This window comes from Oryx dammah, unplaced genomic scaffold (genome assembly GCF_014754425.2).
Source record: "Oryx dammah isolate SB20612 unplaced genomic scaffold, SCBI_Odam_1.1 HiC_scaffold_21, whole genome shotgun sequence".
Lineage (NCBI taxonomy): Eukaryota > Metazoa > Chordata > Mammalia > Artiodactyla > Bovidae > Oryx > Oryx dammah.
Window position 1 is genome coordinate 49,121,557 of NW_024070205.1, and position 17,170 is coordinate 49,138,726.

Genomic DNA, 17,170 nt, shown 5'->3' on the forward strand with positions numbered 1-17,170 from the left:
TCTAGGACAAGGCCTATGTCTTGGTCTTTTCACTTCCTTGCATGTATGTGATAGGTGGTCAAACACACTGGGAAAAGAAGGTATGAATTTACTTCATCTCTTTGATCTCTGATTGTGTACTCCCTGAGGGGAAAATCTGAGTTCTGTTTCCTCCACAGTGCCAGGCATCAGCTGAAAGGTTACGCACAGAGTAAATGGAAGTGCTCCCATGGGAGGGTGTGTGTGGCTGGGTGAGGAAGATCCCCTGGAGAAGGGCATGGCAACCCACTCCAGTACCCTTGCCTGGGAAATCCCATGGACAGAAGAGCCTTCTGGACTACAGTCCATAGTGTCACAAAGAATCATTCACTGCCAGGCTGGAAAGAGAGCCAGAATTAAATGCTTCCTTCCAAGTTCAGTGTCTGGACCTGAGTTTGCCTATTTCCTTCCTGCTTATCACACACATATGACATGTAGAGCGAATCAGGGTGATACTTCCTAAAGGAGGACTCTGGGAAAAGCTATTAAATCCAAGGCAGAGAAAACAGTTTCAAGAACATAACAAATGCAGCAGTCAGTAATTCCGCAACAACCAGCAAAAGGTGAGAAACGCACTTACTCTCCATGGCTGCTGGATGCTGGCTGGAGCAATGCCTTCCAGTCCGGAAGGCAGAACCCTAGTACAGACTGTGTTATGGATGTTGCCCCACCGAATTGCTGCCGTTATCTGATACACCAGTTACCTGTTTTGTAAATAAAGTTTTATTGATACTCAGCCCCACCCATTCACTTACATATTGTCTATGGCAGCTTTTGTGTTCAAGGACAGAGTAGAATAGTTATAACCAAGGCCATAAAGCCTAAAGTATTTATTTACTGCCTGATTCTTTATAGAAAAATCAGCCAACCTCTAATCTGAACCATCCTATAGTGTTTATGCTACAATTTTAGCTCTAAGAGGATAGGAACCTTGTCTGTCTGACTCAGACTTCTATGTCTGATATCTGGAATACCTGGTTTACAGCAGGTACTTGATAATCCTTTGAATATAGAATGAACACATAGCCAAATAAATGGTGAGATTCTGTGATGGACAGTAGCAACAGCATACCAAGTACTAGCAGGATGCCTACGGGGCCAGGCCTGTATCCAGAGGCTCTGCCCCCTTTGAGAGGCCAAAGCGTGAGTATCTAGGACTGCCACTGTGTGTCCTTTGGTTAGCTAAGTACCTAGGAGCATTCTGGGAGCCCAGGCTGGACAAACAACCAGGGCATAATCACTGTAAGAAATCAAAATTGCTGGCCTGTCAGGACAGATTAAACCTAACTATGAAGAACCTTTCAAAATCCTTTTTCTATATATATACATTTACATTAGAAATGTTTCAAGGGAATAAACACTTGCAAAGCGGTTCAAATTTAAGGGGTCCCTTACACAGTTGAACCCAAAACAGCTGTCAGAAGCCAAACATTTATAAACACAAATGTTCAAGGTACTGAGCAAAAAAAAAAAAAGACTTTCAGATCTGAAAGAAAAAGCTCAATCTAACCTGCCATAACAAAAGCAAAGAAAGAAACAGAAAAGCCAGACATTTCTAAGCAAGATCCTTTAGTGTTAATATTAAAAGCATGTGTAAGTTCTGGCTCTAATAAAATTGTTTATGGTTAAAGTAAGAAAGGGTCCTTTAACTTGGAAAATGATCACATAGAACTTGTTGCATAAAGGAAGATTTTGATATTATTTTTCTTTTTTCACTTTTTCCCTCTCACTCAAAAGAACTCTTGCTTCTATGCACATGTCTTGGAGGCAGGCTTGGGCAGAAGAGTCTAGGTCCTGTCTCAAGGGATGTGGGGCACAATTCATACTCCCAGGGGCTCTAAGCACTGTGGTGTCTTCTTTACAGGAGGCCTGTAGAGCTGTGGCTTTCTCCTAATCCACACATATTCTCCTTTAAAATGTTTTTGGTAATACTGAATTACCATCGTTGAAAGCAGTGGGGGTTTTAATTACTGTTATGACAGGATTACACTTAGATTTAAATAAAAGTGGCATTAATTTTCTCAGTTTCTGATCAAATATGAAACAATCAAAATACCACTCTGAAGGCTGACCTGACATGACAATAAAAGTATAGTAAGTTAAATACTGTACCAAAGAAATCTCAATGTAACAAAGGTTTAAAAATTAACTGTCTCCAAAGCCCACTTGGGTTTCCCTGGTGGCTCAGATGGTAAAGAATCTGCGGGCAATGAGGAGACCCAGGTTTGATCCCTGGGTTGGGAAGATCCCCTGGATGAGGAAATGACAACTCACTCCAGTATTCTTACTGGAAAATCCCATGGATGGAGGAGTCTGGTGGGCTACACCCCATGGGATTGCAAAGAGTTGGACACAACTGAGCAACTAACACACACGCACAGACACACACATTCAAGCCCACTTACTTCATATTTATTAATAATTCAGGTACTATGGGAAAATGTGCACAGTCTATACAAATTATTTTTATAATATTAAGAAAATTTATTTATTCCATAGGATGAGCAAAAAAAATCAGACAAAGATTAAAAAAAAAAAATCACACTAGACTTGCTTTGAGGAGTGTTGTATTCCATTCAGAAGTAGGAATTCCCTTTTTGTAGTCAAACCATGAGGGACGTGGTCAGGTGTTTCTTACAACAATTTCCTAAGTGCTGGTGCTCTGCATGACGGTACGTGATGCCCCAACATGACCCTGCTCCCCTGCTACCAGAGGAGAACACTCGGCAATGAAGACCTATTAATAACAGACATAACATCTCTCCCCTTCCTTATTTTGCCATGGCCTTCAGGACATTATTTTCAGTTGTAACTTTTCAAATTCTCACCCTTAAGGGGTTCTGTGCCTAGATTAGAATATAAATGCATTCTTCAAAAGGAAATAGCAAAAGAAAATTAATGGCTAATTACAGCAGATTGAGAGCCCCTGATGGCTCAGACAGTAAAGAGTCTGCCTGCAGTGCGGGAGACCGGGGTTCGATCTCTGTGTCGGGAAGATCCTCTGGAGAAGGAAATGGCAACCCACTCTAGTATTCCTGCCTGGAGAATCCCATGGCCATGGGATCGCAAAGAGTCAGACACAACTGAGCGACTTCACTTTCACTTTCATTATTTTTTAATAAGAATTGGGCATGTCAAAATGATGCTTCTTTGTCAAAGTCCTTCATAATATTGAAGTCATAAGATGAAATGATAACCACCTTTTCATGAGATCAAAAGTTCAGCCTATATGGGCCACCTGGACCCTTGACCAGACACTCATAGATTTTTTTAATTGTTTGGCTTTTCTTTTTAAGATATATGTCCTGCTTTTCTCTTGATCATTTCAAACCTTCCATGTGAGAATGTTAATAAGAAGCTATTAGTAACATCTGTCAATCTCTTATTGATATGATGGATCCTTACTTGTTTTCATCTTTATTTTGGTTCTGAGTGATGTGATCTCAGCAATCTCCCAGAGTATCCAGTGACTAAGACAATATTGTAAAAGCCCCATTGAAATCACAAACAAAAACCCCAAACACCTAAAGACATAGTTTCCAAACACATGGTGTGATAGGGACAGTTCTGGTTGGAAGGAATTAGAAACCAATAAGCAAAACAGCTTGCTCCTGTGAAAAATGGCCAGGAGAAAGATCCAATGAGAGAAAGAATAAAGTTATATTTTAGCTTCAGATTAATCATATTCTAATTCAACTATAAGGCAACACTTTCAAAACTTAAATGGGTATTACATTAGGATAGACTCAATTAAGCCTACGCTTATCCTGGAATCTTTCGTAGACAAAGCTACTTTCTATTTCTAAAAGAAAATATTCAATCAGAAGCAGTTTCACAACCATTTACCAAGAATCTGTTTGCACTTGAACCCTATAGAGATGCTTCCCTTCCTGTGTACGGTGTGTGTACCCACCTGGGCTCTGGATCTCACCCCTCTCGCTTCCCTTTGAAAAGTGAAAGTGAAAGTCACTCAGTCGTGTCTGACTCTTTGTGACCCTGTGGACTATACAGTCCATGGAATTCTCCAGGTCAGAATACTGGAGTGGGTAGCCCTTCCCTTCTTCAGAGGATCTTCCCAATCCAGGAATCCAACCCAGGTCTCCCACATTGCAGGGAGATTCTTTACCACCTAAGCCACCAGGGAAGCCCTTCCCTCTCGGAGTTCTCAGACTTGAGGGTGTATCAGAATCACCTGGAGGGCTTGTTAAAACTCTGGCTGCTGGGCTGCAAACCCAGAGTTCCTGATTCAATAGGGACTGAAAATTTACTTTTCTAAAAAAAGTTTCAGGTGATGTTGATACTGTTGCCCCCAAACAAGACTTTCAGAAACACTATTCTAGAACCTGCTGGGTTGACTGTCCTCTCCTCCCAGATTCTTAAGACTCCCCCTCCATATTGCCTCTTTCTCTCAGCATATAAATTTCTCATTAAAAAATTCAAACAATAATCTCCCTTGACCTCGTCGGGAATGGGTGTAGTGTATTTCTCTCTCCTTTCTTATGCATCCAAAATTCTTAAGAGAATGTTCTCCACATACCACTTTCTACTTTCCCACTTACTCCTCCCTGCTCTGCAGCCTGACAGCCGCCCTCTCAAATTCACTGAACCTGCACAGCCTATGCTCCTGCATAACTCGAGTTTCCAGGCTACTTCTTGGTCCCCATCTTAATCTTTCCACAACGTCTGGCGTACTCACCTGCCAAAAGGGCATTCCCTCCTCCTTTGGATTTTGTAGCATCTCTCTATCCTGGGTCTCTTAGCCCTCTCTTGCTGACCCTTTTTGGTCTCCTTTGTAGGAATACATTTTCACATCCCTCTTAGTGTCGGGACTCCTTAGGTCCTTCTCCCTTGGCTCTCCTCTTCTCGCTCTACACATTTTGCCTGAGAATTCTCATTTATGCTTGTAGTCCAACTATTTTCTATATCCTGATAACTCTCAAATCTACACCTCTCTCCTAAACTTCAAATACACAGCTATCAGGAGACAACTGATAGACAATTCTATTTGTCCAACAAGCACCTCAAAGATATCAATGCATAAAAGCGAACCCATTACCTTCTACTTCATTCCTGTTCTTTTTTCTTAATTTCCTGTTCCACTTTATTTTCTATTTAATAATACCCCCCTGCTCCATTACCCACTCATGCAAACCAGTCTGCAAGGACAAGCATGTCCTTATGTCTCACACCCAATCATATCCTAAGTCTGTCCAATCTACTTCGTATCTCCAAACTGGCCATTTGTTCCCATCTCCATGACCTTTGCACCAACTTAGGTCAACATCATCCAGCCTGCACCAATGATCTCCTTACTTCTAAGCTCTCCCCTTCCAAGTTCTGCATTGCAAACACAGTGATCTATAGTCCTCTATGCAAAATTATTCAGTAGCTCCCATTACCACTGAGATAAAGATTTTAACTCTTGAGCATGGCATTCGGAGCTTCTAACATTTGGCTCTTCCCCATCTGTCTAACCTAATTTCTAGTCACTCCCCTCCTCATATTTTAATCTCTAGTAATATTAATCTATTTAATTACATCTTTGAATATGCCATGTTCTCTCACATCTAAAAATGTCTGTATATCCTATTCCTTCTGCCTGGAAAACTATCTATCCTTAAACCCCTGCACCAGTTCTCTCTTCTTTCCAAAACTTTCCCCAGTCCTTTTGGACTCAGATCCCCTTCCTGCTCCCACTCCACGTGGCACCTGCCTCCACTAAAGCAAACAATCTGTTCCTAAGGCGACCAGTGCACTAGACTGTAGGGTTCTCAGAAATAAATCTTTGAAGGGCTACTGCTGAGAGTAATACCTCGCTCACAGTATGATCCTTACTAAAAATAAGTTTTAAATAATGTATCAGTGACCCCGAACAAGGGAACATGTTCCTCTGGCAGTCACTGAAACACTAAATTTCAGACCACCAATGTCTGATTTTTTTTTTTCCACCTCAGTTCAAATACGTTAATCTGTTTTTCATTTCATTTCTTCAAGGAACTGGGGAAGGAGACATGAAATTGGATTTGGGAATGATTAACAGTCTGTTAAAACATTTTTTGAAATGTCTCTCTCAACAGTTTTTCTCCTCTAGTTGTTAGAATAAGGGAAGCTAAGGGAAGCTGGTGAAAAAAAGGGAAAGTGTTAGTTGTTCAGTTGCGTCCAGCTCTTTGCAACTCCATGGACTGTAGCCCGTCAGGCTCCTCTGCCATGGAATTCTCCAGGCCAGAATACTGGAGTGGGTAGCCGTTCCCTTCTCCAGGGGATCTTCCCGACCCAGGGATCACAGCCCGGGTCTCCTGCATTTGCAGGCAGATTCTTTACTGTCTGAGCCACCAGGGAAGCCCAAGGGAAGCTGGTGTTGGGAATTTTTATTTCTGTAAGTAACTGTTTCCTAACATTTAAATCAAAGACAGTGCCTCAGAACACATTTGTGCTACATGAAACTGGACTGTTACTCCTGCATCTGGGCCAAGGAGGACAGACTACTCACACAGCCCTTAGTCAGCCCAGTCTCATATTATTATGAGACCATGAACAAAATTACAAGAAATTTTAAGGCCAGTTGTAAAGGCCCCAATTAGCTGACTGAAACTGGTAGCCTCCCGGCACTTTCATGGTCTTTAGTGAAGGCTTTACTGCCCTGAACAGCCCACCATCAAAGAAGGACGCTCCACTCACATCTCAGTGTGAAGCGCCACCTGCACCCACAGGCCTCAGCGAGGGCCAGCTGGGCACTATCCCCATCAGGACTCAATAGTCACGCTCTTGTCTGACAGGCGTTTCACAGAAAACCCATTCACATGGACAAATCAAGTAAACATGGACTTGAGGATCAAGAAATAAAAATAAATAGAACTAAACAAACACACTTGCATTTTACGTAAATGGCAATGCACTCTGCTGGAGAGGATATCTCCCTTAAAGTCAGTCATCATGGTTGCTGCAGAGGGAAATGCTGACAGATCTACACTAGAGAAAGCAGATCATAGTGGCCTTGGAAACAACCTACTTTGACGACAGCTTAGGCCTGAAAATAAGCCAAAGCATGTCCAGAAAATCTTGAATAACCCAGATATTTCTGTAATTGTCCACTGATAAATTTCCTAAGAGAAGAGAACTTACACAAGGATGGGAAATTCCCAGATATTAAATATCTAGAGGATATTTGCATGCAGAGAAATGTCACACTCAGACCACAGGAAGTTACAGTCCTACCATTTGCTGACATGGTCAGATGCCTAGAGTTGTGTGCTAACATCTACCCACCCCATACCACTACCCACTTTCTAAAGAAAATGCAGGGGAATCGCATTTTAAGAGGAAAATTAAAGTGCACCAAAAACGAGGGGTAAAAGATCTTGAAAAAGAGATCTTAAAAAGAGCTAGAGGAGCAGGGGACTTTAATTATTATCAACAGCTAATAATATCCAATGAACCCTTTCTGTGTGCCAGCATCATGCTAAGAAATGCCACATGCTTTTTAAACCTTTTCCTTGCAACAATTAAAAAAAAATAGGCTGATTATTCCCATTTTACAAATAAGAAAACTAAGGTTTAGGGATAATAAGAAACTTCCCTGAACTATATGACTTATAAACAACAGAGAGGAGGGTTTGAACACAGTCTTTCTGATTCTGAAATGTCAACTGTGAAGCACTACACAAGAACCTGAAGAGGCAAATGGCCCTAGGAGATGAAACAGTCTTAAATATTTCAAGATTTGTGACATGGAAGAGAAAAGAAGTTGGTTACGTTCTAAAGTGCAGGCATGCATGCTAAGTTGCTTTAGTCATGTCTCTTTGCAACCCTATGGACTGCAGGCTGCCAGGCTCCTCTGTCCAAGGGATTCTCCAGGCAAGAATACTGGAGTGGGTTGCCACGCCACCTTCCAGGGGATCCTCCCAACCCAAGGATCGAACCCAAGTCTCTTATGTCTCCTGCATTGGCAGGTGGGTTCTTTACCAATAGGGTCACCTGGGAAGCCCATGTTCTAAAGTAGGAGTTCCCAAAACTGTATATACTAAAGGACCATCTCTGGAACTGACACCCTGCTGGCCTAAAAACCACTGCTCTGGACCTCAGAACTGGAATAAAATGCAGAGGAGTTTCACCAGGAGGCAGGTTTAGCTTTACATTATTAAACAGATCAACCAAACCACAACTCCATTCACACACCAGATCTAACGATCAAAACTCTCCCAACATGGCAGCAGCTCCCTCCTAGGACGCCACGACATAATAGGTAAGAGCTCAGTGTCTGCAAACAGACGTGGCCGGTTCCACTCCTGGTTCAGCCATTTGCTAGGGGTGCAGCCTTGGTCGAGCTACTTTCTCTGAGTCTCAGTTTTTTTCGGTTACAGAATATGACTTACCTCAAAAGACTCTTGCTATGAACTAGAGATGATTAGCTAAAATTCCAAGCATTGTGGTTGGCCTGAGACGGGTCCCCAGTCACCCATGAACAAGTGGGGCCTCTGCCTGCTTGACACGTATCCAGGCTGAGGCAACAGCGAGTCTTGATAAGCATCCACTCCCTTCATCCCCACCACCACCCTTCCCACATGAAATATAATGGAAGAGGCTCCAGCCTCAGCTTTCAATTGGCCCAATCCAATCAGCTGACACCTGCCCCCTTGAGAGAAGCAATAAAACAGCTTAAACCAATCAGCAAATGCTGTTCCTCTGGCCACAGTGGCTGGTGTGAAGGGAGGCTTCATATGTGCCCTAAATGGACCCAATCAGAATGAATTTGGGCTTCTGCTGCAAGTGGTAAAGAACCTGCCTGATGTAAGAGACGCGTGGTTCATTCCCTGGGTTGGGAAGATCCCCTTGAAGAGGGCATGACAACCCACTCCAACATTCTTGCCTGGAGAATCCCATGGACGGAGGAGCCTGGCAGGCTACAGTCCTTGGGGTTGCACAGAGTGGGACACAACTGAAGCGTCTTAGCACGCATCCAAATCCCTTTTATAATCCATGCTGCTTTGAAGTTCTTTTTCTATTACTGAGACTGCAAACATTTCAACTTATTCAGAATCGCCTCTTGGGGAGTGGTGAGATATAAACACTTGGATCATTTCTAACTTTATGATTCCGTAACTTCTTAGGACTATTTACATAATTAGTGCCTGTCATAAAATTCACAACATTTATGATGACAGGTTTCTACCTGAAGTGCCCTCTCTCACTTCTCCTGAAAAACTCCTCTGCAACTTTTAGGGCCTGTAGACGGATAGAAATTAGCCAAGATGGCAATGGTCAGGCTCTCTCGCCCCACAGCCTCTCACTATCGCCCCACGTGCTGTAAACAATGACTTTGCATGGTTAAGTAACAGCTGAGATCATTTATAGCAATGCACACGCACGTCGTGATGTACTCACTTTGCCACGAGCCACCTTTGTTCTGTATACCTATATAGTTCAGTTGCTCAGTCGTGTCTGACTCTTTGAGACCCCTTCAGTTCTACCATATACCTATATAAGCAATACCATCAGTTCTACCACATACCTATATGAGCAATACCTGAAACAGTGGTTGTGTCAGAGTCAACCATTAGAGAATAAAGCATGTTTGACTTGCTGCAGCAACAGCCACCAGCAAAGAAAGTATGTCTGCAGTTCCTACGGCTCCTCTCGTCTTCTTCCAGCTTCCCTGCTTGGGCCTTGCCTACCCTGGGTTCAGTGATCGGCAAGACAGGGCCCAACTTAAATGTACCCACTGCTGCAAGACCTTAAACAGAAACACTCCCATAAGCAGTCTACTCACATGGTTGTAGGCAGGCCTCGGGGCTTACTGGCTGCTTGCCAGAGGCTCCACACGGCTGCTACAAGGAAGCAGGAGGCTTCTCCCCTAATGAGAAACCCAAGAAAGAGAAGGGCCAAAACAGAAGCCAATGTCTTTAATAACCCACTCTCAGAAACAGCATACCATCAGTTCTACCATGCTCTATCGGTCACACAGATCAACTCCAGTCCAAGGTAGGAGGGAATCCTATACAAGGATGTGAATACCTGGAGGCAAGAATCATGTTGGAGGCTGGCTGTCACACTATGTCCTTCCAAAAGATTTCAACAAAGGAAGCCACTGAGCATAAGAAGCACGGCTCTAGACTGTGGTCACGAGGCCTGAAGTGGTCACGGGACGGCTACTTTCTAGTGTGTAAAACCCATCAAGGTTCAGTCTCCATAACTGTCAAATGTAAAAGGAATCCCAAATAATGTTTTTTTTAAGAGTTATTTTGATGTGGACCATTTTACCATTTTTAAAAGTCTTCATTGTATTTGTTCCCATATTGTTTCTGTTTTATGTTTTTGGCCCTCAGGCCTGTGGGATCTTAACTCCCAAACCAGGGGCTGAAGCTGCACCCCTGCATTAGATGGCAAAGTCTTAACCACTGGACCCCCAGAGACGTCCCAGGAGTCCCAATTATTAATCACATTGGACGCAGAAGGCCTGCTGCTCCTGCTACGCAACGTTCATTGAGTCTTTATCATGTGCCAGACACAGTTTGGAGCATCCTGTGCTTATTAACTTGTTTTCTCCTCACTGCACCCCTAGGAGGTGAACACAGTTTTTACCCCCATGTGACAGCTGCAGAGTCGGAAGCACAGAGGGGTTCATCCACTTGCCCAAAGCTGCACCACTAGGGAGGCAACCAGGATTGGAACCGAGGTGAGTTAGTACCTGAATCCATGTTCCAAGTCGCTGTACTCTACTGTCACTCTAACAGAGAGGATGAAAATAATGCAAGCAAATACATAACTTATAAAACATCAGCAATACTAAAACTTGAAAAAAGCAATCACACTTAAAGGTTTGGTTCAAAAACAGGCACTATGAGTGCGCTTATATGAGGGACCTAGAGTAGTCAAATTCATAAAGGCAGGAAGTAGACTAGTGGATGCCGGGGGCTAGGGGAAGGAGGGATGGAGAGCTACTGTTTAATGGATACAGAGCTTCAGTTTGCCAAGCTGAGAAAGTTCTGGAGATGGATGGTAGTGACAGTTGAACAAACTGTGGAAGTGTTAGTCACTCAGATGTGTCTGACTCTTTGTGACCCCGTGGACTGTAGCCTGCCAGGCTCCTCTGTCCACAGGATTCTCCAAGCAAGCATACTGGAATGAGTTGCCATTTCCTACTCCAGGGGATCTTCCCAACCCAGGGATTGGACTCAGGTCTTCCACATTACAGGCACATTCTTTACCATCTAAGCCACCAGGGAAGTCCACAAACTGTGGCCTGTGGACCTAATGCCACAGAGTTGTATGCTTAAAAATAGTTAATGTATACATATGGAATCTAGAAAGATGGTCCTGATGAACTTCTTAGCAGGGCAGCAATGAAGATACGGACATTGAGAACAGACTTGCGGACACAGCAGAGGACGGAGAGGGTGGGGTGAATTGAGAGAGCAGCAGGGAAACATACATTACCATATGCAAAATAGGAGACAGCCAGTGGAAATTTGCTGTATAATGCGGGGAGCTCAAACCCAAGCTCTGTGGCAATCTAGAGGGGTAGGGTGGGGTGGGAGATGGGAGGGAGGTTCAAGAGGGAGGGGACATATGTCTGCCTATGGTTGATTCATGTTAATATATGGCAGAAACAGAATATTGTGAAGCAATTATCCTTCAATTAAAAATAAATTTAAAAGATGATAAACTCTGTTATGTATATTTTACCACAATTAAAAAAGCAGACATGAAACCCAGTGTCTGATATTCCATTCAGAACCACACAAAATGGAGAACCCCACATGTTTAAGCACTTCAGATGCTTAGAAAATAGGTTAGTTGGAAAGCACAGAAAGGAAGCCAGAGGATTTATCCATTTTGGTTGGTTCATCATCTTTCTCTCACCTTCTTCTGACTGCTCTTTTCCTCACACACACAAAAATGTTAGAATAGTTTCCTCTATGCTTATATCTCCCAAGTCGTATAAGTAGCAATTTTAAAGTGGAAATTGCAGTCCAATCCTAAATCCAGGGAAAATCTGCCCACACTATTAAGTGCTTCATAGCCTATACTTTAGACACTACTCTGTGATTATCATTATTTACACTCTTCCCCAGATGTCTCCTGTGTGTTTCAAGAGTCAGAAATCGGCCCCACAAACTGAAAGCATGGGAGTCAGCAGACAGGGAGCTGCTGGGGCCTTGGGGTAAAGATGCACAACGACAAACAGGCACCCGGCAGTCAGGGTTTCTTCCTAAACTCCTGCTGTGGACATGCTGGCTCATCAGAGGCAATGTGGGAAGGTTGCTCTTTCCTGGGGCTGGCACCTTGGATTAATGTTAGACCCCTGTCCTCAACCTCTGAAGAGGCACTTTCTCCTGGTACACTGGGGAGCCCAGGGCTCATAGCCCAGAGCTCTGGCTACTTCCTCACCACTGTGGTTGTCCTCCACATTTGGGCAGAAGGCATCCCTGGTCTCATTTCAGAAACAGAGAAGACTTTAGTCATAAACAAAGTTTCATGCCCTTAGTTAGGAACATGTATTTTTAATTCATCAACCATTTCCCTTAATTATCCATCCATGTGGATGTTATGTATGTTGTCAGTCGCTCAGTCATGTCCGATTCTTTTTGATCACATGGACTATAGCCTGCCAGGCTCCTCTGTCCATGGGGATGCTCTAGGCAAGAATACTGGAGTGGGTAGCCATGCCCTCCTCCAGGGGATCTTCCTGACCCAGGAATCAAACCAGGGTCTACTGCACTGCAGGCAGATTCTTTACCACTTAGCTAACCAGAGAAGCCCCATAGGCAGATCACAACACTAGGTGGTATGGAGTGAGATAAACTAAAAGATATAGAAAAGTTTTTTAAGAGAAGATACCATAAAGAGGACACAGTTTGTAAAACTCAACCTTCAAAAAAATTAGCTCCTTAAAAAAAATACAAATAAAAGGACTTTTCTGGTGATCCAGTGGTTAAGACTTTGCCTTCCAATGCAGGGGGTGCAAGTGTGATCCCTGGGCAGAGAGGCAAGACCCCACATGCCCCATGGCTGAAAACAAAACCAAAAAATATAAAACAGAAGCAATCTTATAACAAATTCAATAAAGACTTCAAAAATGGTCCACATCAAAAAAAATTTTTAAATACAAATAAATGAAATAGTAAAACAAAGCATATCATTCACCAGCATGTTTCTGACGGCTACTTCCTACACTAACTTTTGTGCTTGGGAACACTACACATCTGAGGTGGCTTTGTAATCCTGAGGGCAGCCTGTGAAGTCCGATGCTGCAGAAAGATCGCTACAACTTCTTTACTGTCTGTGAGATTTCCACTTGAATGACAGTGTGTAACCTAAGCCTTTTTATGCACCTGGACAATGGTGAGAACAGTAACAAACTCATAGCCACTATGAGTATTCAATAGGTAATTGATGCCGACGTGTTTGGGAAATCTTTACAGATTAGGCAGACGTGAACTGTGGATGACATTTCAAGGCAGTAATTTGTTTTCTCCTCTTTCTTTTTCTCCCGGGTAGCAGATCCTGCCCACAACCTCAGCAGAGGTAGTGGGGGCTGAGGGGGACCAGGAGGTCTGAACGATTCTTGGTAGTGCTAACATCCTAGCAGCACACTTCATTGGGAGGAGGAAATGGGTAAACACAGCCACATGCAACTTCAAGCAAGACTCCTAAGTCCTCCGTGTGGCAAGGAAGCAGCAGAGAGAGAGCTGCCAGCCCTGTGGCGGAGACCCAAGCCCCTACCGACTTGGTCCTGGAATGACCCCAGAACCTCCAGAGGGAGGCAGTTTTCCACCACACCAGTGGAAAGAGGAATCTGAGCCAGAAATTGGGCAGCTTTAGGGAAAAAATTTTGTGTTATCTCTTGCATACTATAGTTTTTGGACTGGAGATTATACTCATTCCAGTGTCTAATTTTCCAACACATAATATATTTCTGGCAGTTAGCAATGCTCAATGCAATGAATGTTTAATAAATGTTCTTGTTTTACTTTACATACACACACACATAAATAAGCCATCTTGTCTGACTAAAAAGAACATATGCACTATACTGCGTTAATGAATAGCAGGATGTATTCTGAAATGATTTTCTATATGCTGCTAGGTACACAGAGGATGCTCAGTGAAAACCTGCTGGCTGGTGACAAACCATCCAGCTGTTGCTGCTGCTGCTGCTGCTGCTGCTAAGTCGCTTCGTCGTGTCCGACTCTGTGTGACCCCATAGACGGCAGCCTGTGAGGCTCCCCCGACCCTGGGATTCAAGACTGCTGGAGTGGGGTGCCATTGCCTTCTCCGAAACCATCCAGAGTAGGTCTTAACTTCTCCAGACCCTTGAGATCAACAGTGCAAAACCGCCAACCGGGCGGCTTTGATTAGGGAAGTGTTGTGATGAATGGAACTTTTCTCTGTGTAATTTTTATAGGTGTGTATAGACTAGAACTCATGATATGCATGTTATTTTACTTTAAACATTGTGACATAACAACCCGAGAATGGAACAATAGATAAACCCGGGAGGGTAGGCCCTTGTTTATCTAGTTACCTAATGCATTCACAGGGTCAGAAAGAGTGCTAGGCACACAGTAGGGATTCAATAAATACCTGATACATTTTGACAGACAGAAGACACAAGACCTCTACCTGCAAGTACAAAATAATACAGATATTTATAAAATATAAGGTCAGTTCAGTTCAGTTGCTCAGTTGTGTCCAACTCTTTGTGACCCCATGAATTGCAGCACGCCAGGCCTCCCTGTCCATCACCAACTCCCGGAGTTCACTCAGACTCACATCCATCGAGTCAGTGATGCCATCCAGCCATCTCATCCTCTGTCGTCCCGTTCTCTTCCTGCACCCGATCCCTCCCAGCATCAGAGTCTTTTCCAATGAGTCAATTCTTCGCATCAAGTCGCCAAAGTATTGGAGTTTCAGCTTTAGCATCATCCCTTCCAAAGAAATCCCAGGGCTGATCTCCTTCAGAATGGACTGGTTGGATCTCCTTGCAGTCCAAGGGACTTGCAAGAGTCTTCTCCAACACCACAGTTCAAAAGCATTAATTCTTCAGCGCTCAGCCTTCTTCACAGTCCAACTCTCACATCCATACATGACCACAGGAAAAACCATAGCCTTAACTAGATGGACCTTTGTTACCAAAGTAATGTCTCTGCTTTTGAATATGCTATCTAGGTTGGTCATAACTTTTCTTCCAAGGAGTAAGTGTCTTTTAATTTCATGGCTGCAGTCACCATCTGCAGTGATTTTGGAGCCCCCAAAAATAAAGTCTTACACTGTTTCCATTGTTACCCCATCAATTTCCCATGAAGTGATGGGACCGGATGCCATGATCTTCGTTTTCTGAATGTTGAGCTTTAAGCCAACTTTTTCACTCTCCTCTTTCACTTTCATCAAGAGGCTTTTTAGTTCCTCTTCACTTTCTGCCATAAGGGTGGTGTCATCTGCATATCTGAGGTTATTGATATTTCTCCCGGCAGTCTTGATTCCAGTTTGTGCTTCTTCCAGTCCAGCGTTTCTCACAATGCACTCTGCATATAAGTTAAATAAGCAGGGTGACAATATACAGCCTTGACGTACTCCTTTTCCTATTTGGAACCAGTCTGTTGTTCCATGTCCAGTTCTAACTGTTGTTTCCTGACCTGCATACAGATTTCTCAAGAGGCAGGTCAGGTGGTCTGGTATTCCCATCTCTTTAAGAATTTTCCACAGTTTATTGTGATCCACACAGTCAAAGGCTTTGGCATAGTCAATAAAGCAGAAATAGATGTTTTTCTGGAACTCTCTTGCTTTTTCTACTATCCAGCGGATGTTGGCAATTTGATCTCTGGTTCCTCTGCCTTTTCTAAAACCAGCTTGAACATCTGGAAGTTTATGGTTCATGTATTGCTGAAGCCTGGCTTGGAGAATTTTGAGCATTACTTTACTAGTGTGTGAGATGAGTGCAATTGTGCAGTAGTTTGAGCATTCTTTGGCATTGCCTTTCTTTGGGATTAGAATGAAAACTGACCTTTTCCAGTCCTCTGGCCATTGCTGAGTTTTCCAAATTTGCTGGCATATTGAGTGCAGCACTTTCACAGCATCATCTTTCAGGATTTGAAATAGCTCAACTGGAATTTCATCACCTCCATTAGCTTTGTTTGTAGTGATGCTTCCTAAGGCCCACTTGACTCCACATTCCAGGATGTCCGCCTCTAGGTGAGTGATCACACCATCATGATTATCTGGGTCGTGAAGATCTTTTTTGTACAGTTCTTCTGTGTATTCTTGCCACCTCTTCTTCATATCTTCTGCTTCTGTTAGGTCCATACAATTTCTGTCCTTTATCGAGCCCATCTTTGCATGAAATGTTCCCTTGGTATCTCTAATTTTCTTGAAGAGATCTCTAGTCTTTCCCATTCTGTTCTTTTCCTCTATTTCTTTGCATTGATCGCTGAGGAAGGCTTTCTTATCTCTTCTTGCTGTTCTTTGGAACTCTGCATTCAGATGCTTATATCCTTCCTTTTCTCCTTTGCTTTTCACTTCTCTTTTTTCAGAGCTATTTGTAAGGCCTCCTCAGACAGCCATTTTCCTTTTTCATATTTCTTTTCCATGGGGATGGTGTTGATCCCTGTCTCCTGTACAATGTCATGAACCTCTGTCCATAGTTCATCAGGCACTCTATGTATCAGATCTAGTCCCTTAAATCAATTTCTCACTTCCACTGTATAATCATAAGGGATTTGATTTAGGTCATACCTGAATGGTCTAGTGGTTTTCCCAGCTTAAAAACAGCCAAACCCAGGATTTGAGAACCCAACAAAATCAAGAATAGCATGCAGAACAAGGGCTGGCTGGCTTTCCAGTATCCCCATCCAAAGAGGGGACACTTTCTGGGACACAAAAACCTCAAAGCCTGTGGTTGTGGAGAGGGAGTGGAGAGGAAAGAGCCACTTATTAGTCCCAGGTTTCAACTTCCTCCAGCTCCTCCCTGTTCTTCAGCAACATGCCTCTGTGCTTTGGAAGGAGGAGTCTGCCCCAGAAACAAAAGCGCTAACGTGACCTACATTCCAGAAAAGTTCTGATTTATGAATTGGCACTGAGACTATGTTAGCTGGTGCAGACAGCCAGGGCGTCTGCTTTGGGGAGACGGGATGTGGGGAGATGGGATGTGGGGGGG

At 43.4% G+C, this 17,170-nt stretch overlaps 1 protein-coding gene and 1 long non-coding RNA gene across 2 annotated transcripts in view; both read right to left on the minus strand.

Moving 5' to 3' along the window:
* SMYD3 (SET and MYND domain containing 3) overlaps nucleotides 1-17,170 on the minus strand; it is a 747,085-nt gene that overhangs the window by 209,939 nt on the left and 519,976 nt on the right. The gene's annotated exons all lie outside the window — the stretch shown is intronic.
* LOC120880316 overlaps nucleotides 12,934-17,170 on the minus strand; it is a 13,631-nt gene continuing 9,394 nt past the window's right edge. Inside the window, exon 3 of the long non-coding RNA XR_005725004.1 lies at nucleotides 12,934-13,026. This is a non-coding gene — a long non-coding RNA (uncharacterized LOC120880316). The remainder of the gene's footprint in view (nucleotides 13,027-17,170) is intronic.